The sequence below is a fragment of the Plecotus auritus genome (assembly GCF_963455305.1).
Source record: "Plecotus auritus genome assembly, chromosome: 1".
NCBI lineage: Eukaryota > Metazoa > Chordata > Mammalia > Chiroptera > Vespertilionidae > Plecotus > Plecotus auritus.
The window spans coordinates 3,083,416-3,111,198 of NC_137770.1; the positions used below are offsets into that span (position 1 = coordinate 3,083,416).

Genomic DNA, 27,783 nt, shown 5'->3' on the forward strand with positions numbered 1-27,783 from the left:
TTATGCACGTAGCTGAGCTCTCTGGAAGCACAGGAAAGGCCCTTCAGGAAGGCAGAGCTGCTTTGATGGAGCCAGGAAAGGAGACTCCCTCAGGGATTTTATTTGTTTGGGGGATGGGGGGAGGGGGACTCTGCTTCCAGGGGTTGTGTGGCTTCAACCTCTTAGTGACCAATGAAGAGGAGACCAATATTTCGGGTCAGATTCCCGTGGGGGGCACATGGAGAAGAGGCAGGAATGAGCCATACGTTGTCAGCAGTCGAATGTAAATAATATAATGTCTGGCTACCTATTGCCCTTAACATTGATAATAAATGACCAAATATGAAGTAAAGGGTCAGTACTGTGTGCAACAACCATGTCTACAGAAAATGGGTGGAGAACTATTATACGTAAGACGATGTTGTGGATGAGGATGATCACGGTGGTGATGATGACGATGACCATGGACTGAGACAGGGGACCTGATCCAATGGAATGAAGGCTCCTCATACATACACACCGTCACCTTGGCTCCTGCAGTGAGGGGAGTCCAACTTTCCCTGTAGGTGTTGTGAGATTTCATAAATGGGACCCCAAAGAATGAGGCAACTTGGGTGATTCAGGTGAGACCATGTGAATAATGACCCCACAGGTGTCTGAGTGCTAATCCTATTGGCCTGGGAAGGTGTCACCTTCTAGAACAGAGACACTGTGAGAATGTGCATGTAGGAAACAGGGGTCCCCTTCCCACCAGTGTGCAGTGACAGGTTCCTTATTTCTCTTCATCCCTGCCTGCATGACCTTTAACGCTTCTACTTCAATCAACTCCTGTTCACCATTATTCAGGTATTTCCTACGATGATACGAGCTGTCTCTATGATGCCTTGCACTTCCTTCTGGGCCTTCACTGGAGAAGACTTTAAACCCACATGTCCAGTAACTCTCTGTCCATGAACATCAGGCACAGTTCTGTCATGTGACTCAAATCAAGTCCAGCATCCTCCCCTCACCCAGGTCCATAGCCCAGTCCAGATTTATGGGTAGTTTCCCAGCAGCGCTCCCCTCTGGTACCAGAACCTGCTCCAGTTCCTGTGGCTGCTGTAGACAATCCACATGGACAGTGGAAGCCCAGCATTTTCTAGGGAGTTCTTTGTAAAATCACCCAAAACAGGTCCCATCAAAGAAAATAGTGATGAATTGAACATTAATAAAATAAACACATTTTCACCACCAAATATTCCATCAAGTAAATTTAATGACAAGCTTAGCAAGAGAATATCTCTCAAATCCTGTGCCTGATGGGGAATGTGTGCATTGCACATTAAGGGTGTGGTAGGTTGTGGGGAGAGCCCGGCACCCTCTGACCACAGTGAGCATCCTCAGAGACAAGGCAGAGGGAGGCTGGGATGAGGGATTCCTGACAGGGTTGAAGTGTCCTTTCCTGTGAGAAAATGTACGCTAGGAATTCAACAATTCCCCTGCCTCTGAACCCCAACATCACTGATAACACTAGACTGCGAAATCAGGTCACTTAACAGGCTGCCATATCACTTCAACAAATGAAAGATTCTCAGTGGTGCACAGGCACAATCACTGCTTTTATTTCTAATCTTTTCTCCAGGTTAAATCATGATTATCTCTGCTGTGGTTATTTCTGCTGTCATTATCTCTGCTGTGCAATATGCAATGGGCTGGCATAAGGGAAGAGTTTCGCAGTGAGTTATAACACAATAAAAAGGTTCCAACATCAAGAATCAAGGGTCTCCCTTTTCCTTGTGCTTTGGTAGTAGTTACTCAGATCAAAGTGAATGCAGACCTCAGATCCTCTACTTATAAGGGAAAGGCTGCCCCACATGCAAATTTCCATTCAAGCTCCAGGGTACATCCTCCCCTGGGCTGGGCAGGCTCACAGCTCTCTCCTCACTCAGGGCTGAGGTCTCTGGAAGGCAGAGCTGTGGTCTAGAAGAAGATGAGACTGCTGGGACTTCTCCTGTGCCTGCTGATAGCCGCCCAGGGTGAGGGTCTCAGGGGTCAGGCAGGGGTCATGGGGTGGCTGTGACTGCAGGTGACTGACAGGACTGATGCTCCTTGTCCCCAGGTGTCCTGTCCCAGGTGCAGCTGCAGGAGTCTGGCCCAGGACTGGTGAAGCCCTCACAGACGCTCTCTCTCACCTGCACTGTGTCTGGATTCTCTCTGACAAGCTATCATGTACACTGGATCCGCCAGGCTCCAGGAAAGGGGCTGGAGTGGGTCGGGGTTATGTGGAATTATGGAAGTACAGAGTATAACCCAACACTAAAATCCCGCCTCAGCATCACCAGGGACACGTCCAAGAGCCAAGTTTACTTAACACTGAACAGCCTGAGAACCGAGGACACGGCTGTGTATTACTGTGCGAGAGACACAGTGAGGGGAAGTCAGTATGAGCCCAGACACTAACCTCCCTGAGGAAACAGCAGGGCTGGGCTGCAGGGACGCTCAGGACACCAGGGGGCGCTCAGGACCCACAACACAGAGAGCAGCCCCAGGAACAGGGGCAGAGGAAGGTGGGAGGGAAGGGCCTTCCTGTTGGGCACAGGGATTTCCTCTCAAGCTCTCAGCTGCCTCCAGGGAGGGATCCTGCTCTTTCTCTGAGGCTCTAATTTCCCGCTTTCTCACTGCAGACCCCAGAGGAGGAGCGAACACTGCTGCTGGCAGAAGACATATGGGCAGTGAGGGGGACTCTCCTCACAACATGATACTGTACATAGAAAACCTGAAAGACTCAACCAAAAACCTACTGGATTTAAGAAATGAATTCGGTAATGTAGCAGGATAGGAAATTAACAGCCAAAAATCTATGGAACTTTTTACAACAATAACGAATTCTCAGAAAGGGGAACCAGACCAACAATCCCATTTACCACTGCATCAAAAACATTATGATACTTCAGAATAAACTGAGCCAAGCAGGTAAAAGACTTGTACTCAGAAAAACACAGGAGGTTGAATAAAGAGATAGAGGAAGACATAAACAAGTGAAAAAGTATACTGTGATCATGGATTAGTAGAATTAACATCATTAAAACGTCCATATTACCCAAAGCACTCTACAGATTCAATGTAATCCCTATTAAAATAACAACAGCATATTTCACAGATCTACAACAAATACTCCAAAAATTTATATGGAACCAAAAAAGATCCCACGTAGCCACAGCCATCTTGAGAAAGAAGAAGAACGGTGGAGGGATCACAATACCAGATATCAAATTATACTCCAAAGCCATAGTAATCAAAACAGCCTGGCACTGGCACTAGAACAGGCATATACATCCATGGAACAGAACAGAGAACCCAGAAATGTACCCAAGCCATTAGGCTCAATTAATATTTGACAAAGGAGGCAAGAGCATACAATGGAGTCAAAACAGTCCTTCAATAAATATTGTTGGGAAAATTGGGCAGATAAATGAGCAAGAAAATGAAACAATACACTAACATACACCATAGACAGGTGTAAACTCAAAATGGTTAAAAACTTAAATGTAAGTAGGGAAACCATAAAAATCCTAGTAGAAGCCATAGGCAGCAAAATCTCAGACATCTCTCATAGCAATGTGTTTGCAGATACATCTCCCAGGACAAAGGAAACTAAGGAGAAAATAAACAAATGGGGATACATCAGAATAAAAAGTGTCTGCACATTAAAGAAACCATCCACAACATGAAAAGGGGGCCCACAGTCTGGGAGAACATATTTGGCAAGGACACATGTGATAAAGGGTTAATATCCAAAATGTATAAGAAACCCATACACCTTAACCAAAGGAAGACAAACAATCCAATTTAAAAATGGGCAAAGGACCTAAATACACACTTCTCCAAAGGGAACATACAGATGGCCAAGAGCCATAGGAAAAAGGCTCAGAGTCAGTGACCATCAGAGAGATGCAAATTAAAGGACAGTGAGATATCAGCTCACACCTGTCAGAATGGGGACCATCAACAAATCAACAAATGACAAGTGCTGGAGAGGGTGTGGAGCAAAGGGAACCCTCCTACTCTGCTGGTGGGAATGCAGGCAGGTGCAGCCACTATGAACACAGGATGGAGTTTCCTCAAAATATTAAAGATGGAACTGCCATTTGACCCAGTGATCCCACTTTTAGGAATATATGCTAAGGGACCTCAAACACCAATCAGAAACAATGTATGCACCCCTATGTTCAAAGCAGCACAATTTGCAATAGCTGAGATTTGGAAACAGCACAAGTGCCCATGAGTAGATTAGTGGATCAAAAGCTGTGGTACATTTATGCCATGGAATACTATGCAGCAGTAAAAGAGAAGGATCTCTTACCCTTTGGGACAGCGTGGAGGGACCTGGACAGTATCATGGTAAGTGACGTAAGCCAGTCAGAGAAAGCCAAGTGTCACATGTTCTCACTCATATGTGGAACCTAATGAACAAAATAAACTGATGAAGAGAGTGGATCCAGAGACCTCGAAGCATGGAGCAGACTGGGGAATCTCAGAGGGAAGTCGTGGTAGGGTGGGCGGGAGGAAGTCAACCAACAAACTCATAAGCATAGAGGCTTAATCCAGGGACACAGATAATAGGATGGTGAAGACCTGGGGCACCCGGGGCAGGCTAGAAGGTGTCAATGGGGGAAAAAAGGGGACATGTGGAATACCCTCAACAATAAAGGTACAATTTAAAGAAAAAAGAATTAGGACTTGGACCCTCAGACTCCCCCTGAACATGGTCCCTGTGTCACCATCTTCTCTCAGGTGGGGTCAAGACCTCAGCTATGAAATACTCTGCCTCATGAATATGCAAAAGAGAGGAGGCAGAGGAGGTTAAATATGGGTAAGTCTGTGCCCTGAGGGCATCACCCACAGCCACACCCTCCCCTACAGAAGTGTTCCCAGCACAGCCCTCACCATGCACTGGAGCTGGAGAACCCTCCTCCTGGTGGCCATGGCGACAGGTAAAGGGCTCCCGTCCTGGTTAAGGAGGGTCCAGGATGAGTCCAGGGGGATTCCACTCACCCCTGTCTCCTCCCACAGGTGTCCACTCCCAGGTGCAGCTGGTGCAGTCTGGGGCTGAGGTGAGGAAGCCTGGGGCCTCCGTGAAGGTCTCCTGCAAGGCTTCTGGATACACCTTCACCAGCTACTACATGCATTGGGTGCGACAGGCCCCAGGACAGGGGCTTGAGTGGATGGGGAGGGTTAACCCTAATAATGGAGACACAAACTACGCACAGAAGTTCCAGGGGAGAGTCTCCATCACAGCAGACTCGTCCATGAGCACAACCTACATGGAGCTCCGCAGCCTGAGAGCCGAGGACACGGCCGTGTATTACTGTGCGAGACACAGTGAGGGGAAGTCAGTGTGAGCCCAGACACTAACCTCACTGAGGAGACAGCAGGCCTGGGCTGCAGGGGGCACTGGGGATACCAGGGGGCGCTCGGGACCCACAGCAGAGAGAGCAGACCCAGCAGCAGGGGCAGAGGGAGGTGGAGGGAAGGGCCTTCCTGTTGGGCTCAGGGGTTTCCTCTCAAGCTCTCAGCTGCCTCCAGGGAGGGCTCCTGCTCTTTCTCTGAGGCTCTGATTTCCTGCTTTCTCACTGCAGACCCCAGAGGAGGAGGTGACACTGCTGCTGGCAGATGACATATGGGCAGTGAGGGGGACTCTCCTCACAAACATGATACTGTACATAGAAAACCCGAAGGACTCGACCAAAAACCCACTCTATTTAAGAAAGGAATTTCGCAGAATAGGAAATTAACAGCCAAAACTCAATGCTCTTTTTATAAACCAATAACGAATTCTCTGAAAGGGAAACCAAACCAACAATCCCATTTACCATTGCATCAAAAACATTATGATACTTAAGAATAAACTTAACCACGCAGGTAAAAGACTTGTACTCAGAAAAATACAGGAGATTGAATGAAGAGATAGAGGAAGATATAAACAAATGGAAAAATATACTGTGATCATGGATTGGTAGAATTAACATCATTAAAATGTCCATATTGCTGAAATCACTCTACAGATTCAATGTAATCCCTATTAAAATAGCAACAGCATGGAACAACCAAGATGGTGGCATAGGTAAACACCTGTGCTTGCTGCCTCTCACAACCACATCGAAACTCCAACTAAAAGACAGAACGAATATCATCCAGAACCACGGGAAAACTGCTTGAGTGGAAGTTCTACAACCAGAAGGAAAGAAAAAGGCACATTCAGACTGGTAGGAGATGCTTAGGTGCGGAGGTGCGGAGGCACGAGTGAAATGGGCTGGCAACTGGGTGCGCTGTTGTTGTTTTCAATTCGGAAGGAGATACAAGCTCCTGAATGCTCTGAACGCCAGTTCCAGGTGAGACTCTGGGGACCCAGACTCATATGGGGAGAATCTAGAGCCAGCCTTAGGCAAACTATGGCCCGTGGGCTGGATCCGGCTGTTCTATCCAGTTCTCTTGCTCTCCCCTCCGCTCCTTTACTTTGAATTTATATTAGTTCACACAAACACTCCATCCATGCTTTTGTTCCCGCCCTCCGGTCCAGTTTAAGAACCCATTGTGGCCCTCGAGTCAAAAAGTTTGCCCACCCCGATCTAGGCTGTCAGGTATCGGGCAGGAACGCGAGGGCAGCTTTCTCTCCGAGGTGCTCGCAGCGATCATTGTTCCTGCACGGTGCCGTGGGACACAGAGACCTGGGGATGTAGAGAGCGCCTGGGAAGGCACCTGGGCATTCTTTAATTATTGTCAGCTGAACCCAGTGGCGTTGGCAAAGCCACACCCTGAAAACACGCTTTGCCAAAAAGGCAAGAATGTTATCAGCTTGACCTCCATTTCAGCCCAGGTGTCCAGAGTGTGTTTTGATATGTAAATCCAATGAAGCACCAGGAATGCTCAGGCCTACTCAACAATGCAAATAATCTCCTTTGTCTTTCTTTTGGTGAAACTTCCTGGTATTTGGGATATAAAATAAACTCTCTGGATTGGCTCTGGGTTATTGTTTCTTCAGCAGAAGAGGGCAGTGGTCCCACCCAGTCCAGCTTTTTCCTTCTATTTTGTGTCTTGTCTCTTTCTTTTATTTCTCAATCCCCAGCCGCCCCTACTCAGGAACTAGACTTGCTCTCTAGCCGTTCTGGACGTGGAAAGAGAGAAATACCTACAGAATAGGACCTGCGAGCTCTGCCTGTGTCTCTAGTTCATGCTTCTGACTCCCAGGGACCCAAGCAGATGCTGCACTTACCAACACTTGGTCCACTGGATCTAGAGACACAGCCTGATCTTAGTTTGTCCTCTGATCTCTTTGTAAGGGAAACAGTGTCAGATGGGACTTCTGGTCTCCTGAACATGAACCTCCTGCAACAAATGAGGACATTAAGTGCTGAAGGAAAATTGAGTAGCATACAAGGATGAATTCTAAACTAACTGAAAATATATTTCAAAACTGAAGGAAGCCATGCTGGTGTGGCGCAGTGGTTGAGCTTCGACCTGTGATTCCATTACTGGTCAGGGCAATTACCTGGGAGACATGGTCCCACCCACCTCTGCTGTGCCTCCAGCTCTGCAGACACCACCCCATCCTCACTCTCTCTCCTCTGCCGGGCACACACTCACCCCACGGGGCCTGCACAGGACATCCCGTGTGGCTGTGCTCTGCCCACTCCTTCCTGCCCTGGTAGGTTTTGCTTTAAATGCTGCCCCACGTCATCCCCTCATGTCCATCTCCTGTGCCAGGCCCTCCCAGAGATGCCAGGGCCAGGGACACTCAGCCGCCCTGCTGAGCCCACAGGCAGTGCCCTCGTGTGATGTCAGGCCATGGAGGCCCCTCCTGTGTCAGGGAGACACAGCTTAGCACTGAGCTCAGAGCACCTCCAACAGCTCACACCTGAGCTGAGGGACCTCCAGGGGCCTGTGAGCTGCAGAGCATCCTGGTGGACAAGCCTGTAGCCACTGGGGTCAGAGGGCATTCAAGGAAGGGCTGGTGCCTGGTCACGTATGATGTTGCCAACGTCTCCTGACCAGAGCCCAGGTGCACAGGGAGCTCTGTGAATCCTAAAAGTGCAGGGACAGCCCGGCCAGCATGGCTCAGTGGTTGAGCATCGACTTATGTACCAGGAGGTCATGGTTCAATTCCTGGTCAGGGCACCTGCCCTGGTTACCTACAACATCTCCAGTGTGGGGTGTGCAGGAGGCAGCCAGACAATGATTCTCTCTCATCATTGGTGTTTCTATGTCTCTCTCTTCTCTCCCTTCCTCTCTAATATCAATTATGAAATATTTAAACAAATTCTATATAATAAAGGGCTAATAGCAAATGGTCATCATGTCCTCATGCCATCACACAGTAATGGCTCAGACACTAAACACTGGGGAGAAGGAATGGGACCAGCCAGGCACAAATGAGCTCGTGAGGGAAGAATGGGGACCAGCCAGGCTGTGGCCTGAGAGAGGGACAAGCCACATGCCCCATGGTCCTGTCACCTGCGGCTACGGCCAGGGCAAAGCCGCCAGCGCACGGTCCCCTGCAGCTACAGCCTGACCAGGCAAATTCAGCTCAGGTCCTGGTGCCTGTGGTGGGCCAGAGGGAGGGAGGCTGAGGTTCTGGGTGCCTGCAACCAGCCATAGGAGGGAATACTGGGTCCTGGGTGCAGGGCAAGGCAGAGGCAGTTAGGGATAATCAGACTGGCAGGGGAGCAGTTAGGGGTGTCAGGGAGGCAGGCAGAGGTGATTAGGGGTGATCAGGTAGGCTGAGGTGGTTAGGGGTGATCAGTCAGGCAGAGGTAGTTAGGGACCATCAGGCAGACAGTCAGGCGAGCGGTTATGAGCCAGTGATCCCAGATTGTGAGAGGTAGTCAGACATCCCCCGAGGGGTCCCAGATTAGAGAGGGAGCAGGCTGGGCTGAGGGACCTCCCCACCTTGCACGAATTTCATGCACCCAGCCTGTGGTAAATACATAAATGAAAATGTTGCCGGTTTGATTCACAGAATGGGCATGTATGAAAGGGAACTGATCAGTATGTCTCTCTCACATCAATGTTTCTCTCTGTCTTTCTCTCTCTCCTTCCCTTTCGCTCTAAAATTCAATGAACATATCCTCAGGTGAGATAAAGAAAACAGTATCTATATCTATACATATGTGTACATCCACAAATACATCTACATCTACATCTTTATATCTATATCTGTCTCTACATCTATATCTATATCTATATCTATATCTATATCTATAGCCATATCTGTATTTATATCTATATCTATATCTACATCATCTATATCTATATCTCTGGAAGAACAGGCACATTGATGTTATCCCTATGTTGTAATTGATTGTGCCCACATCCTACTTCCTGACCACCTCCTGCAGCATAGTCCCTGGTGAGGAAGAAGAGGTCCCTGGGCACAGTGACCGGGACCCCAAGGAGGGCCTGGTTCTCTGGGGGCACAGTCATCACCTCCTTCCAGGAGAAGCCCAGAGACCGGGACCTCCCTCACCTCTTGCCCTTAATATGTGCAGACACCTCCCATATGCAAATGCCCACACGGCCACCAGACACACACAGTTGGCGTCCACTTAAATGCAGGGCCTCCTCACCCTGGAGAATACTTTCTGGGGGACGAGGACCTCACCTGCAAGACATGACTCCCCTGTGGCTCTTCCTCTTCCTGCTTTCAGCTCCCAGATGTGAGTGACTCAGGGCTTAGACGTGAGGAGATGGGGATCCTGCATCTGAGCCCAGGACTCACTGTGTTCTCTCTGTCCCAGGTGTCCTGTCCCAGGTGCAGCTGCAGGAGTCGGGCCCAGGACTGGTGAAGCCCTCGCAGACCCTCTCCCTCACCTGCACTGTCTCTGGTTACTCCATCACCAGTGGTTACTGCTGGAGTTGGATCCGCCAGCCCCCAGGGAAAGGGCTGGAGTGGATGGGGTGCATAAATTATGATGGAAACACTTATTACAGCCCCTCCCTCAAGAGCCGAACCTCCATCTCCAGAGACACGTCCAAGAACCAGTTCTCCCTGCAGCTGAGCTCCCTGACCACCGACGACACGGCCGTGTATTACTGTGCAAGAGACACAGTGAGGGGAAGTCAGTGTGAGCCCAGACAGAAACCTCCCTGAGGAGACAGCAGGACTGGGCTGGAGGGTGCTCCCCGGGCACCAGGGGGTGCTCAGGGCACACAGCACAGAGAGCAGCCCCAGGAAGATGGGCAGAGGGAGGGGGAGGGAAAGGCCTTCCTGTTGGGCTCAGGGATTTCCTCTCAAGCTCTCAGCTGCCTCCAGGGAAGGCTCTTCCTTCTCATGTTCTCACTGCAGACAACAGTGAAGAAGGGCATTGTGTTTGCAGGTGACATGGCAGCAGTGAGGGGGACTCTCCTTCACCAAGTCTCCTTCACAAATTCTAAAAGTGGCTTTTTTCACTCTTTCCAACGTTTCACTGATGAGTGTGAACTCCGCAGCTGGGTCACTGGGATTGGGCTGTGTGCACAGTTCTGCCTCCCTCCCTCAGGGGGCACAACTCCCTCACTGTCTGACTCTCCATGTGCCCTCCCCCTCCTGGTTCCTGGGAGATCACAGTCCCTCCCTCTGTTGAAAGGCCTGAGCACACTCGGGCCTGCAGACCTCACTCATCCTCTCTGCGTCCACATTGACCCCGCAAGAGCTGTCACCTCAGTGCACCAAACACAGGGAGCCCCACATCCATCTACCTGAGGGCCCTGCTGTCCATCAGGAAGCAGTGCTAACCCCACAGCGGGGACAGGTGACTCTGTGGGCTGGGATGTGCATCATCACACTCCTCCTCCACCTTCCCTCCTGGAGCCAAGGTTTTCTAGCTTCACTGGGGGTGAGATATGCATGGGGAGCATTTTGGAAGCTGAGGAGCATCCGTGGGACCCCCTCCATCCATCCTGTCCTCTTACTACTTGCCCAGGAAACAGAGTCACACACAAACACACACACACACACACAGTCACACACACACAGTCACACACACATACACACAGACACACAGTCACACATACAGTCACGCACACAGTCACACACACAGAGTCACATATACAGTGACACACTTGTTTCTGGAAAAGACATGCATTCACACATGAGCAGTGATACAAAACCGTTCCTGTACTTTATGAATTCTATGTAAGAAAATGAGGTTATCCCTAGCTAATTTTGCTCAGTGGATAGAGCGCTGGCCAGCAGACTGAAGGGTCCTGGATTTGATTCCTGTCAAGGGCACATATCCCAGCGGGTGAAGTGCAGGAGACAGCCAATCAATAATTCTCTCTCATCATTAATGTTTCTATCTCTCGCTCCCTCTACCTTCCTCTCTGAAATCAATAAAGAAATATTTCTTTTTAATTATTTAAAAAGAAAATTGGGGTTATATTTCATTTTCTTGGATGCCATATGAAATAAATATGAGGTCTGCAAGCAACTATTATTTCAACACTGACCACAACCTGTGAAGATCAACAGTTGTATTTCTCAGTACACTTAGTAGGAGCTCAAATTAGGAATTTAATCCAAACTTTGCTAGATTACAACAAAATTTTAAAATATAATTGAAGTAATAGTGAAAATTTTCCAACAAATATAAGCCAAGGGCCAAATGAACTGAAGGTTGAATTGTATCAGAATTTCAAATAAGAGTTGATAACTTTCTATCAACTCTTATTGAACTCTTCCAAGAATTAAGGAAAGAGACAACACTTACAAACAGATTTATTGAGGTGACCATTACATTCATATCAAAGTAAAGTAAAAACATACAAAAATGGCAGGTCAATATCCCTGATGAAATTACATGTAAAACCCTCAAAAATATACTAGGAAACTAAACTGCACACCGAAAGGGTCATTTACCACAATCAAGTGGGATACCGTCCTAGCATCCAAGGATGGTTCAATGTATGTAAACCAGTAACTGTGCCACATCTCATCCACAGAATGAATGATAAAGTATACTGTTGTGTAAAAAGATACAGAATAAAGCCGTTAAAATTGAGAATCTCTTCGGAATTAAAATTCTTAGCACACTAGGTGTAGAAGTGATGGACCTCAGTATACTAAAGGCCACATTTGAAAAGCCAACAAGTGACATCACGCCAAACAGAGAAAATTTCAAAGATTTTCTTCTTACATCAGGACCAAGACAAGGGCTCCCCTGTGACTACTTATACTCATCAAAACTACAAGTCCTTTTCAGAATAATTAGGCAAGAAAAAGACATTTCAAATGTTTAAATCATAAAGAAACGAGTTAAAAAAATATTTCTCTTATCTGTAAGCAGATTACCGGATCTTCTAAATAGAAAACCCTAAAAACTGTATGAGAAGCTCATACAACTGGAATCCAGGAAAGATGTAAGATACAAAACCAACACACAAATTGCTTGTGTCCCTGCTCCCTCTTAACAGAGTGTCTTCATGGCTCCAGGAAACATGTGGGCTGTTTCAGGGGAAAGTGAGGGAAGGAAACGTGAACTGGCTACACAACAAGGAGATGACAACCTAATGAGACAAGAACTCGGGACGTGTGTGTCCTTGGTCTTGGTTAATCCCCCATCATGTTCCCAGGGAGCTCTCCCCACAATGTGGCACTGGGTCAGGTGCGGGTTCCAGTTGATCCCCATCATGTGGGGACACTGATCACAAGGTTCACATGCAGACATGAGCTCTCCAATAACAAGATTTCATCACCTAAACTTAATTATTCCTAAATCATTTCTGACATCTTCCCCTCAACACACCTGGTCATGAAGGAGGTTCTTCTATGTCCCAAGGCATGAAACTGGGTCTACAACAGAGTCTAGAGAATGAACACCACAAAGGAGGCCGTGCAGCTGCTACACGTCCAGCACCAGACTGCCCTGGTGGAATAGGACCCGGAGCTCTGTCTCTGTCTCTGTAGTTCCTGCTTTTGGTTCCCAGGGACCCTCACAGACATTCCTCTCTCCCCAACACTCTGTTTACTGGCTGTAGGCTCACACTCTGCTCTTAGTTTGTCCTCTGATCACTTTGTAAGAGAAACAGTGTCAGATGGGACGTCTGGTCTCCTGAACATGAGCCTCCTGCAACAAATGAGGACGTTAAGTGCTGAAGGAAAACTGAGTAGCATTCAAGGTTGAATTCTAAATGAACTGAAAGTATATTTCAAAACTGAATGAAGTCATGCAGGTGTGGCACAGTGGTTGAGCTTCGACCTGTGATTCCATTCTTGGTCAGGGCAAATACCTGGGTTGTGGGCTTTATTTCCAGTAGTGACCATAAAGGAGGCAGCTGATCAATGGTTCTCTTTCATCATTGATATTTCTGTCACCCTCTCCATTCCTCTATGAAATAAAAAATATATATTAAAATAAATATATGACAAGGTTATGGGTTTGATTCCCACTCTTGGGAGATATGGGAGGCAAATGATAAATATCTTTCCTACCAGCAATGTTTCTCTCTTTCTCACCATATTTCTCTGTTCAATATTTCTATCCCACATCAATGTCTCTCTCTCTGTCTCACTCTCTCTCTATCTCTATCTCTATCTCTATCTCTATCTCTATATATCTCTATATCTCTCTCCTTTCCATTTCTCTAAAAATCAATGAAAATATCCTCAAGTAAGGACAAAGAAAAGAATCCCTATATCTAAATCGACATATACAACTATAGCTATGCTATACATATAAAAATCTATATCTATATCTATATCTATATCTATATCTGTATCTATATCTATATCTATATCTATATCTATATCTATATCTATATCTATATCTAACATCTCTGGAAGAAGAGGCACATTGATGTTATCCCTAAGGAGTCACTGATGGTTCCCACATCCCAATTCCTGACCACCTCCTGCAGCACAGCCCCTGCTGTGGAAGAAGAGGTCCCTGGGCACGGTGACCAGGACCCCAAGGAGGGCCTGGATCTCTGAGGGCACAGGCAGCACCTCCTTCCAGGAGAAGCCCCAGAGACCGGGACCTCCCTCACCTCTTGCCCTTTGTATGTGCAGACACCTCCCATATGCAAATGCCCACATGGCCACCAGACACACACACACAGTTGGCGTCCACTTAAATGCAGGGCCTCCTCACCCTGGAGAATACTTTCTGGGGGACAAGCACCTCACCTGCAAGACGAGACTCCCCTGTGGCTCTTCCTCTTCCTGCTGTCAGCTCCCAGATGTGAGTGACTCAGGGCTTAGACGTGAGGAGATGGGGACCCTGCATCTGAGCCCAGGACTCACTGTGTTCTCTCTGTCCCAGGTGTCCTGTCCCAGGTGCAGCTGCAGGAGTCGGGCCCAGGACTGGTGAAGCCCTCGCAGACCCTCTCCCTCACCTGCACTGTGTCTGGATTCTCCATCACAACTACTGGTTACTACTGGAGCTGGATCCGCCAGCCACCGGGGAAGGGGCTGGAGTGGATGGGAAGCATATGTTATGATGGAAACACTTACTACAGCCCCTCCCTCAAGAGCCGAACCTCCATCTCCAGAGACACGTCCAAGAACCAGTTCTCCCTGCAGCTGAGCTCTGTGACCACCGAGGACACGGCTGTGTATTACTGTGCGAGACACAGTGAGGGGAAGTCAGTGTGAGCCTAGACACTAACCTCCCTGAGGAGACAGCAGGGCTGGGCTGCAGGGAGCGTCCAGGACATCAGGGGGCGCTCAGGACCCGCAAACCCAGGCTCCCAGCTCAGAGGCTGTCCCTGGAGGGGCTGTGAGGGCTTCCTATTGGGGTCAGTGCTTCCTTCCCTCCTAGTGTCCCCGGGGCAGGTCCTGCTTCCTTCTCTGTGTCTCTAATTAGATTCTCTGCAGGAAAAGAGCAGGAAGTGTCTGTGTTTCAGATCTGGTTCACTGCTCATCTGCTCCTTTCCTGTCACCATGTCCCTGATTGTGGCTTTCTGGATTGACAAGGAAATCATTGTAGGGATTCCCGTCCCCTCACTGAGAGCGATGTCCCCCACCCTCTACGCAGTGCTGAGAGGGGAATACGGAGTCCAGGCCCCAAACCTCACCTGAGGGTGATCAGCCCCTCGCTCTGCCCCAGGAGGAGCCCTTTGGGGGCATTTAGCCGCTTGCCTCTCACTGACATGGCTGCACATGGAGGTGTAGGGTCTGACCTCTGTGGGCGCTGCCTCTCTGTGAGCCTGGAAGCTCCCACCTCTCCGTATGCCCCAGATGGAGGCAGGAAGCCCTACTGGGCCCTGTTCCCCTTGGGTCCAGAATCAGGTCCAGGGGACATGTCCCAACACCAGTCCTGCTTTCCCAGGAGAACCACCTGCATCCTGAGAACCTGCTGAAGGAGACATGGTCCCACCCACCTCTGCTGTGCCTCCAGCTCTGCAGACACCACCCCATCCTCCCCCTCTGTCCTCTGCCGCCCTCACTCTCACCCCACGGGACCTGTACAGGACGTCCCGTGTGGCTGTGCTCTGCCCTCTCCTTCCCGCCCTCGTAGGTTTTGCCTTAAATGCAGCCCCATGTCATCCCGTCATGCCCATCTCCTGTGTCAGGCCCTCCCTGAGACGCCAGGGCCAGGGCCACTCAGCCGTCCTGCTGAGCTCACGGGCAGTGCCCACGTGTGATGTCAGGCTATGGGGGTCCCTCCTGTGTCAGGTGAATACACAGCTGAGCACTGAGCTCAGAGCACCTCCAACAGCTCACACCTGAGCTGAGGGACCTCCAGGGGCCCGTGAGCTGCAGAGCATCCTGGTGGACAAGTCTGTGGCCACTGGGGTCAGAGGGCAGACAGGGAAGGACTAGGGCCTGGTCGCCTATGATGTTGCCTAAGTCTCCTGACCAGAGCCCAGGTACACAGGGAGCTCTGTGAATCCTAAAAGTTCAGGGGGAGCTGGACCAGCATGGCTCAGTGGTTGAGTGTTGACCTATGAACCAGGAGGTCACCATTCGATTCCCAGTCAGGGCACATGTCCAGAATGTGGGAAACATCCCCAGTGTGGGGCATGCAGGAGCCTGCCAATCTATGATTTTCTGTTAACACGATGTTTCTATCTCTCTCTCCCTTCCTCTCTGAAACAAAATTAACAAAAATTTAATAAATAAATAAATCTATATATATAAACAGGTAATATGCAAATTAGCTGGGCATGACGACCGGCTCAAGGAGGCTGCGTCACCACCGCTCAGGAGGAGCTGCTCGCACAGATGGGTGGGTGGGTGGGTGGGTACTGCGTGCCGCCCCCTCCCCAGCGGACACACACACACACCACCGGTGGGGTGTGCTCAGAGCTGTGACACACACACCAGGGCAGGGGGCGAGCTCGGAGTGGCCATGTGGCGCGGCTCGGATCAGCCCCCAGTGGGTGGCAGCGGCTGGAGAAAAGTAGCCCAGGTCCAGGGTGCTGGAGGGAAACCAGAGCTGGCAGCCCGGGGAAGGAAGGCTTATTCCCTCAAACCCTTCCCGCATCAGGCCTCCAGCACGTGCATAAATGTTGTGCAGATTTGATTGACAGTGGAGTCATATATGGGAGGCAACTGATCAATATTTCCCTCTCACATCAAAGTTTCTCTCTTTCCTTCTCTCTCTCCTTTACTTTCCCTCTAAAAATGAATGAATATATATTCGGGTGAGGATAAAGAAAACTATATCTCTGCCTTTATGTACATCTGCAAATACATCTTCATCTGCATCTTTATCTCTACATCGATCTCTAAATTTCTATCTATATCTATATCTATACCTATCATCTCTGGAAGAAGAGGCACATTGATGTTATCCCTAAGGAGTCACTGATTGTGTCCACATCTCACTTCCTGACCACCTCCTGCAGCACAGCCCCTGGTGTGGAAGAAGAGGCCCCTGGGCACAGTGACCAGGACCCCAAGGAGGGCCTGGTTCTCTGAGGGCACAGTCAGCACCTCCTTCCAGGAGAAGCCCTAGAGACCAGGACCTCCCTCACCTCGTGCCCTTTGTATGTGCAGACACCTCCCTTATGCAAATGCCCACACGGCCACCAGACACACACACAGTTGGCGTCCACTTAAATGCAGGGCCTCCTCACCCTGGAGAATACTTTCTGGGGGACGAGGACCTCACCTGCAAGACATGACTCCCCTGTGGCTCTTCCTCTTCCTGCTGTCAGCTCCCAGATGTGAGTGACTCAGGGCTTAGATGTGAGGAGATGGGGACCCTGCATCTGAGCCCAGGACTCACTGTGTTCTCTCTGTCCCAGGTGTCCTGTCCCAGGTGCAGCTGCAGGAGTCGGGCCCAGGACTGGTGAAGCCCTCGCAGACCCTCTCCCTCACCTGCACTGTCTCTGGATTCTCCATCACAACCAGTCCTTACTGCTGGGACTGGATCCGCCAGCCCACAGGGAAGGGGCTGGAGTGGATAGGGCTCATATGTTATGATGGAAACACTTACTACAGCCCCTCCCTCAAGAGCCGAACCTCCATCTCCAGAGACACGTCCAAGAACCAGTTCTCCCTGCAGCTGAGCTCAGTGACCACCGAGGACACGGCTGTGTATTACTGTGCGAGAGACACAGTGAGGGGAGTCAGTGTGAGCCCAGACACAAACCTCCCTGCAGCAGAGGCTGCAACCACCAGGGGGCGCTCAGGACCCACAGCACAAAGAGCAGCCCCAGTAGCAGGGGCAGAGGGAGCAGGGAGGGAAGGGCCTTCCTGTTGGGCACAGGGATTTCCTCTCAAGCTTTCAGCTGTCTCCAGGGATGGCTCTTCCTTCCCATGTTCTCACTGCAGACAACAGTGAAGAAGGGGCATGGTGTTTGCAGGTGACATGTGGGCAGGGAGCGAAGACTCTCCTTCACCAAGTCTATTATTTTCTGTTTCTCTTTCTCTGCCAGGAGACTATCCTCAGCACTCTCGTAGTCCTGGGTTTGAGAAACGTTCCCACCGAAAGAGACCCCAGGGCAGCTCAGGCCCCTATCCTCACCTTTCCCTCTCACAGGCCCACCGGCCCTCACCTTTCCCTCTCACAGGCCCACCTGTCCCCACTTTTCCCTCTCACAGGCCCACCTGTCCCCACCTTTACCTCTCACAGGCCCACCTGTCCCCACCTTTCCCTCTCACAGGCCCACCTGCCCTCAACTTTCCCTCTCACAGGCCCACCTGTCCCCACTTTTCCCTCTCACAGGCCCACCTGTCCCCACCTTTACCTCTCACAGGCCCACCTGTCCCCACCTTTACCTCTCACAGGCCCACCTGTCCCCACCTTTCCCTCTTAAAGGCCCACCTGTCCCCACCTTTCCCTCTCACAGGCCCACCTGTCCCCACCTTTCCCTCTCACAGGCCCACCTGTCCCCACCTTTCCCTCTTAAAGCCCCACCGGCCCTCACCTTTCCCTCTCCCAGGCCCACCTGTCCCTACCTTTTCCTCTCACACGCCCACCTGGGCCACCACAACCAGGATCATCCCCAGGACCTCCCACCACAGTGCTCCGTCCTCCCTACCTGTTGAATGAAACACACAAGGGCTTTAATCTAACAAACAGGAGTGGCTAGAACTGGTCTGTATTTTGAATTTCTAGAGGTTAAGAAAGTAACAACATCTGCAATAACTAATACATGGAGTAAGACTAACACTGCAGGTTAAACATACGTGAACTTCAAGAACTCTAAGGAAACTCTCCAAAAGGGAACACAGAATAAATTTTCCACAAAATAGCCAAGTTTCAGGAATGTAAGAGACAATAAAGCTGTCAAATAGCCATAATGATAAACGCTTAATCTGCACATAGACCGAACGACCGAACAGCAGAACAACTGTCCACACAACCTTCTGGACGACCACGCTCTGACACACACTGGCACCAGGCCAACCAATGGGAGTGCAATGTGATTGGACGGGGGGCGTCCACCACTGCCCCAAGATCACCCTGCAGAGGGAGGCCCAGGCCACCAGCCCGCGATGCTGTGGTGGGTGTGCAGGGCAGCCAATGATCCCCCCAATTTGGAGGCCCAGGCAAGCCAAGCAATTGCACCCCACACCTGTTTCCCGCAGAGGGACGCTACCAGTGGTGGGGGAAAGGGGCAGAAACACACAGATGGCAAGCAGTGGCAGCAGCGATGGCGGATCCAGCTGCCACAGCCAGAGGAAATAAAGCTCTGATAGGCCCTGATCGCTGGCCAGGCCTAGGGACCCTACCTGAGGGGTCCTAGATTACGAGAGGGCACAGGCCGGGCTGAGTGACATCCCCTGTTCTGTGCATGAATTTCATGCACTGGGCCTCTAGTTTATATATATATAAAAGCTTAAACGCCTGAACGAGGGTTTGACCGGTCACTTTGACAGGCAACTGACAACCAGGGGGCAAACGCTCAATGCAGGAGCTGCCCCATGATGGTCAGTGTGCTCCTCAGCAGGAGCACGGCTCCGCTGACTGACAGATGTCGGGCTTATGGTTGGTGAGTGCAATAGCAGTGGAGCAAGCCTCTCCCGCCTCCACGGCAGCACACTACAGAGTGACAGAAGGCGCAGCTGGGCCAGGATCAGGTTCCTCCCGTGACACCTGCTGCTGGGCGCACTTCTACATCCCTCAGGGGATGTCAGACTGCTGGTTTCGGCCCGAACCCTGCAAGCTCCAAGGGGTCCCAAATTGGAGAGGGTGCAGGACCCACTGGTGCATGAATCCGTGAACTGGGCCTCTACTATATACATGGAATTGGAATCCCAGAAAGAGGAGAGAGGGGGCCCCAAGAAAAATGTTTGAAGAAATCCTTGCAAACAGTTTTTCAGAATTTGATGTAAACTATAAAGAGATCTAAGAACACCAAAGTACTCCAAGAAGAAATGAAAATAAACACATTAAGTCATGGCACATTGAAGTCAAACTGGTGAAAAAGATAAAATGCCCAAGGGCAGCAAAGAAAAAAACCACACCTGAGTCAAGGAACAAGATTAATAAAAACATCAAAGGTCACATGAAAAACTACCAAAACCAGAAGACAATGGAGGGACAACTCAAAGAGCTGAAGGAACATTAAAGGAACATCAATGTAGAATTCTAAACTAACAGAATATCTATTTCAAAACTGGATGAAATAAAATTACAAAATATCAGTTTTGTGAGATTCAGCTAGAGTGGTGCTTGGAGGAAAACGGACAGCATTAAATGCTTATGTTAGAAAAGAATAAAGATCTTTAAAGCGATAATCTAAGCCAGTGGTCGGCAAACTCATTAGTCAACAGAGCCAAATATCAACAATACAACGATTGAAATTTCTTTTGAGAGCCAAAAACCGACTTCTGCGCATGGGCCACGAAGTTTCAATCGCACTGTACGTATGTGCCTGCACGTGGTATTTTGTGGAAGAGCCACACTCAAGGGGCCAAAGAGCCGCATGTGGCTCACGAGCCGCAGTTTGCCAACCACTGATCTAAGCCTCCACTTTAAAAAATTGGAAAAGGGTGAGAACCAATTTGGAGGCAGAGGTAAATGCATGTTCCCGCTGCCTCCCACAACCACGTGAAATGCACAACTAAAATAGAGAACAACCATCATTCTGGACTAGGGAGGTAAAGAAGAAAGCACACCGAGATAGGTAGGAAGGGTGGAGGTGGGAGCAGGCTGGTCCGACACCCACATGTGGCATGTTTTTAATTGGCAGGGATATCTCAGTTCTGGGGGCCTCCTGTGAGAAGCAAAGTGTCCCAGCACCACACCAGACTCCCAACCCAGGGATCCAGAGCTGGGAAGGGAAGTCCTCAGAGCTTCAGGATGTAAAAACCAGCAATGATTGTCGCTGAGGAAAATGGAGGCATCTGGAGATCCAAGCTGTTCCTCTTAAAGGGCCAGCACAGGAACTGACAGGGTCCCGCCTCCTCTGAGCTCCAAGGAGAAGATGGTGGAATTAGAGGATCCAGGGACATAGAGGGAAGAACTGGATTCTTCAGCATTAAGGCAGGAAGGTGGGGTGGCTTTCTCCCAGACAGGGCTGCTCCCAGGGTTCTTTGATTCTGTGCTGGGACCTCCCCCATCGCATACATGCCTCCAAGCCATATCTGAGGTTCCATCAGTGTGGCTTCCACAGTGTGCTCTGCCCTGCTGATTCCCTGAGAACCCACCCCATCCAAACTGCAGCCCCACCCAAGCTGTTTGCAGCAGCCTTTGATGTGATTGGCTTGTCCTGGCTCAGGCTTCAGACTCCCCTAAAATCTCTCAAACAGGCAACAGCTGGCATCAGCGTGCCCCAAAGCTATCAATAAGAGACCCAAGTCTGGCACTAGCACCAGCGTGCCTTGCTTCACAACTTGTCCTCGCCTGGGCACGTCCATGCCCAATACAAGTAGCAGCCATCTGCAGATCCCCCTGTAGGTCCTTCTTGGTGGTGTTGTGGAGCGAATGCGAGTGAACGACCACTGGAGTCCAAACCAAATTAAAATTTAGGGAGCCTTTATTAGCCGGCCACCTGGCCGGCCAGTCAGCCGGTGACTGCTCTGCCTTTCTCCACGCAGGGAGCCCAGAGAGCAGCCCCTACCCTTTGTGCAGGACCAATTTTTAGCACATTAACCACATCCTGTTTTTGCAGAGCAAGTAACCCAAGACAAAACAGTTTTTCCTAAGCAATGTCAGGATCATGCCATTGACGACCATGTTATTCCCAGGGTCATCCTGTTCTTCAAAAAGCTGACAGTGATCTATGACAGAAGGCCTACGTGCTGGGAGGGGCCATGAGACCGTATCTCAAGGCCTAGCCTGGTGTCAGCACTGACAACTCTGTCTGGGGCATAGTCCATGGCCTCTCTGGAATGGTAGTAGTAAGCATGCTCAAAAATTCCCACTCTCCAACAGGTGGCCCCAGGCAGTGGCTGACTTTGCATCTTCCAGGAGGACCTAGAGCCAGTGCACCCAGTGGACAGTTTCAGACCACACCAGATTACAACTCCACACATTCAGGAAAAGGAGGAGAAGGAGAAAGAAGAGGGGGGAAAGGAGGAGGAAGAGGAAGAGGAAGAGGAGGAGGAGGATGAGGAGGAGGAGGAGGAGAAGGAGGTGGAGCAGGAGGATCAGGAAAAGGAAGAAGGAGGAAGAAGAAAGAGGAGGAGGAGGAGAAGGAGAAGAAGAAGAAGAAGAAGAAAAAGAAGAAGGAGGAGGAGGAGGAGGAGGAAGAGGAGGAGGAGGAGAAGGAGATATGAACAGAGGATTAGCCAGTTTGGGTCAGTGGATAGAACATTGGCCTGCTGACCGTAGGGTTCCAGGTTTGAATCTGGTCAGGGGCACATGCCAGGATTTCGGGCTTGCAGAAGGTGGCTGATCAGTGATTCTCTGTCATCATTGATGTTTCTCTCTGTCTCTCTCTCTCTCTCTCTCTCTCTCTCTCTCTCTTTCCCTTCCTCTCTGAAATCAATAAAAATATAAAAATAAATAAAAATAAAATATATGAACAAAATAATGGCAATTATTACATATGTATACACAATTAAATCTAAGAACCAAAATAAACAAATAAAGTATCTAATTAACTTATAAATAAAATAGAACCTGGTGCATGGAAACATGAAACAGAATGACCAAACTCAGAGGGAAGAGGTAGGGGAGAGTGGAAAGGGATGAACCAAAGAACTCATATGCACATGCATGACCTACAGACAGGGACAGGAGGGTGGTGAAGGCAAGGGTGAGGCACGAATGGGGTGTAAGGTTGATATGGGGGTAAAAAGGGGGACATCAGTAATACTCTCAACAGCAAAGATTTTTTAAAGAAAGAAATTAGAAAAGAAAGATCAAAAATCACCTAAAATCAAGCAGAAGGAAGGGAAAATAACAGAGATTAATGAAATCAACAGACAAAAATGATAAAAAAACAACCAATGATGCCAACAGCTGAATCTTTGAAAAGGTCAATAAAACTAACTCAATGCTAACAAGACTGACAAAGACACAACTGACCAATATCAGAAATTAATTAGGAGATATGAACACGTTCTCCATGCATTCTTATGAGACCGGCATTTTTTGTGCAGTCAGTACAAAGAAAGAGTAAACTACAGAGCAAAATCTCTTGTCAACATATTTACTAAAATCCTCATCAGAAGATGAGCCAATCCTACCAGCAATACAATAAAATCATACTACACCATGACCAAGCAGGAATTATCCCAACAACTCAAAGCTGATTCGACATTTTTAAATCAACCAGTGTAATCCACCAGGTCAACTGGGTAGAGAGGAGAAGTCACATGGTCATGAAAATCGACACAGAAAAGTGTGTGACAAAGCACAGCACTCACTCATGATCACACGCTTAGGGCACGGGGGATAAAGGCCCTTCCTCACTCTGATCCTGGGACTCCTGTACCTACTATCATACTCGATTGTGGGGAGTTAAATGATCCCCTCAGATGGGAACAATGTCAGAAATTTCCACTCTGACCACTTCTATTCACATGGTACTTGACGCTTTAACAAGACAAGAAGACGAGAAAAGTGCATGGAGACATTCCAATGTGAACCAACATACAAGGGGTCCCTCCTTGCAGGGGACATGTTCATCTATGAAGAGAAACGAGAAGAATCTGCTTCAGCATCACGGGTGAGTGTACAGAAACGGGGCTATTTGAGACGTATCCTCACGGCAGTGGTGCTGCCCGTGTGGGACTGGCAAAGCAGCAGATAAGGGGACGGAACTGAGTTCTTGTGGAAACCAGCCCCAGAAACACAGCTTCTCCCAGAGGTGCAGCCTCCAGGAGGAACTGGGCAGCACACTGGTCCCCAGAGTTCACCCTAAATCCCCTGCTGACTGGAGGGGCCACGCGTGTTTGCTCATTGAGCTGAGCCCACGGAACAGGCCATCTCCCGCCTCTTTGGGACAGGAAGTAGGTTTGCACTGGGAGCCAGGAGCCCCCTGAAGCCTGGCTGCCCCCTTCCTCCCACAGAAGCTGGGAGAGGGGTGCCCCCTAGAGGTCACACTTCAGAGTGGGTTCCCAGGTCCCCAGAAAGCATGCTGGGTGTGAAGCTGTGGAGGCGCTCAGTGAGCTTTTAAACTGACATTGAACCCCACATGCGTGTTGAAGGGAAGGGGGGAGGAAGTCCCTGTCTCCTCCTGGCACCTGGGAAAACGAACTTCTCTTTTAGGTTTGTATTTCCTCAGCCTCACGGAGCCCTGACCAGCTGGGACGGGCAGGTCCCCCACAGTGAGTCCCAGCATCCGCCTGCAGGAGAGGGAATCTGGGTGGTTCTTCATCTTTAAGTCTCTGGAGAGAGGTTCCGGCCCAGCTCCCCATGCACCCCTGTATCCTGGCCCCTGGAGCTGCCCTTCTGGGGGCCTCCCCTGGTTCTGGCAACACAGACAACCCCCAGGTCTTCTGTTCCCTGGCAGGACCCTGACTACCTGCATGTGGTGCGGGGCCTCCACAGTATTAACTAGACATGGGGGGAGGGCCCTATCCGTATAGCTCAGTGGATAGAGCCTCAGCCTGCAGACTGAGGGGTCTCGGGTTTGATTCCTGTCAAGGGCACGGACGTCCATTGCAAGCTCCATCCCTGCCTGCAAGAGGCACCTACTCACTGTGTCTGTATGGGCTCCCCCTCTCCCCTCCCTTCCACTTTCTCTAAAAATAAGAGGGAAATATCCTCGGGTGAGGATGAACACCACTAACTGAATAAAGGAATCTTTTTTTTTTTTTAATAGAAAGAAGGAAAGACATGGTAAGAGGTCACCCCAGAGCCCTCCCAGTGTTGCTCATTGGTTGAGCTTTGACCTATAAACTAAAAGGTCAGGGTTTGAATCCTGGTCAGGGCACTTGCCTGGGCTGCTGCCTGGACCCCCAGTGGGGGGCGTGCAGGAGGCAACTGATCATTGATTCTCTCTCATCACTGATGTTTCCATGTCCCTCCACTCCTTTCCTCTCTGAAATCAATAAAAATATATTTTAAAATAGGAATAAAAAATGAAAAGGAAGAGAGAAGGAAGGCTTCAGGGTGTCTGACCTGCCCATGCCTCCCCCTCCCAGCGTGATCGCACTTTCCAAGTGGTGGTGGCCGCCTTCCCAGAGGAACAAGGGAACACAGTCCCAGATTCCTGTGTCTGACTGTCCTCACCCGGGGCTGTGGGAGGATGAACACAGGTGGCCGCTCTCCTATGAGAAGGGAGGTGCTCACTTTCCCCCAAGGACGACGAGGTGCCTCAACTCTCTACCCAGGGTTTTGCTTCCAAGAGCCAACATATTCCTTTTTAATCTTTTTTCATCCTCACCCAAGGATATTGTTCCATTGCTTTTCAGAGAGAGAGAGGAAGGGAGGGAGGGGAAGAGAAAAACATTGATGTGAGAGAAACACATCAACTGGTTGCCTCCTGCACATGCCTTAACCAGGGCAAGGGACAGGGAGGGGCCTGCAACCTAGGTACAGGCCCTTGACAGAAATTGAACCCGATACCTTTTGGTTCAAATGCAACACTCTACCCACTGAGTGAAACCTACCATGGCCAGTACTCTATTTTAAATTTTAATTAATTAATTAATTAATTAATTAATTAAACATTTTTATTGTTGAAAGTATCGCATATATCCACTTTTTTTCAGCATCCTTGATTCCTTTCCCATCGGGGGTCCCCCCCTAGGATGACAAGGTCAAACATGCAGCCCAGGGTCACAGCTGCACCTTATATGCAGACTCCATGCAAATGGGGCTCTCCTCCTGCTCATAAAAGGGGGCCCTTGCCCGGCATGTTGGGGACACACCCAGAACCCAAGTGCCTGAGACAGGACCCAGCGGCTCCACCATGAACTTGGTGCCAAGCTGCGTTTTCCTCCTGATCATTTCTCAAGGTCATTCTCAGGAGTGGGGAGCGCTGAGACCTGTGCCTGTGCCTGTGTGTGCTTCCATGTGACTCTAAGTCCCCCTGTGTCTCTGTGTTTGCAGGTGTCCAGTGTGAGGTGCAGCTGGTGGAGTCTGGGGGAGGCCTGGTGCAGCCTGGCGGGTCTCTGAGACTCTCCTGTGCAGCCTCTGGATTCACCTTTGATGACTATGCCATGCACTGGGTCCGCCAGGCTCCAGGGAAGGGGCTGGAGTGGGTCTCATACATTAGTTGGAATGGTGGTAGCACAAACTACGCCGACTCTGTGAAGGGCCGCTTCACCATCTCAAGAGACAACTCCAAGAACTTGCTGTACCTGCAAATGAGCAGCCTGAGAGCCGAGGACACGGCCATGTATTATTGTACCAGAGACACAGTGAGGGGAAGTCAGTGTGAGCCCAGACACTAACCTCCCTGAGGAGACAGCAGGGCTGGGCTGCAGGGAGCGTCCAGTACACCAGGGGGCGCCCAGGACCAGCAAACCTAGGTCCCAGCTCAGATGCTGTCCCTGGAGGGGTTGTGGGTGCTTCCTATTGGGGTCAATGCTTTCTTCCCTCCTAGTGTCCCTGGGGCAGGTCCTGCTTCCTTCTCTGTGTCTTTAATTAGATTCTCTGCAGGAAAAGAGCAGGAAGTGACTGTTTCAGATCTGGTCGACGTCTCCTCATCTGCTCCTTTCCTGTCAGTATGTCTCTGATGGTCGCTATCTGAGTTGACAAAAAAAATTGTAGGGAATCCTGTCCCTCACTGAGAGCGACGTTTCCCTCCCTCCATGCAGTGCTGAGTGGGGAACACGGAGTCCAGGCCCCAAACCTCACCTGAGGGTGATCAGCCCCTCACTCTGCCCCAGGAGGAGCCCTTTGGGGGCAGTTAGCCGCTTGCCTCTCACTGACATGGCTGCACAAGGAGGATTAGGGTCTGACCCCTGTGGGCGCTGCCTCTCTGTGAGCCTGGAAGCACCCACCTCTCCGTGTGCCCCAGTTGGAGGCAGGAAGCTCTGCTGGACCCTGTTCCCCGTGGGTCTCAGAACCTGGTCCCAGGGAACGGGTCCCAACACCTGTCCCGCTTCCCCTGGAGAACCACCTGCATCCTGGGAACCTGCTGAAGGGAGACCTGGTCCCACCCACCTCTGCTGTGCCTCCAGCTCCGCAGACTCCACCCCATCCTCCCGCTCTGTCCTCTGCCGCCCACACTCTCACCCCATGGGGCCTGCACAGGACGTCCCGTCTGGCTGTGCTCTGCGCTCTCCTTCCCGCCTGGTAGGTTTTGCCTTAAATGCAGCCCCACATCACCCCCTCATGCCCATCTCCTGTGCCAGGCCCTCCCTGAGACGCCAGGGCCAGGGCCACTCAGCCGCCCTGCTGAGCCACCGGGCAGTGCCCACGTGTGATGTCAGCCCGTGCGGGCCCCTCCTGTGTCAGGTGGAGACACAGCTGAGCACTGAGCTCAGAGCACCTCCAACAGCTCACACTTGGGCTGAGGAAACCTCCAGGGGCCCGTGAGCTGCAGAGCATCCTGGTGGACAAGCCTGTGGCCACTGGGGTCAGAGGGCAGTCACGGAAGGGCTGGTGCCTGGTCACCTATGATGTTGCCAATGACCTGCTGACCAGAGCCCAGGTGCACAGGAAACTCTGTGAATCCTAAAAGTGCAGGGACAGCCCAGCCAGCATGGCTCAGTGGTTGAGCATCGACCTATGTACCAGGAGGTCATTGTTCAATTCCCAGTCAGGGCACATGCCCAGTTTACTAACAACATCTCCAGTGTGGGGTGTGCAGGAGGCATCCAGACAATGATTCTCTCTCATCATTGGTGTTTCCATGTCTCTCTCCCTCTCCTTCCTCTCTAATATCAATTAAGAAATATTTAAACAAATCCTATATAATAAAGAGCTAATATGCAAATGGTGATGATGCCCTTACGCCATCACACAGTAATGGCTCAGACACTCAACACTGTGGAGAGAGGAATGGGGACCAGCCAGGCTGTAGCCCGGGAGAGGGACAAGCTGCCCACTC

At 50.3% G+C, this 27,783-nt stretch overlaps 1 gene segment (V, D, J or C); it reads left to right on the forward strand.

The window, feature by feature from the left end:
* The window catches only part of LOC308242749 (Ig gamma-2 chain C region-like), a 471,879-nt gene that overhangs the window by 321,483 nt on the left and 122,613 nt on the right, over positions 1 to 27,783 (forward strand).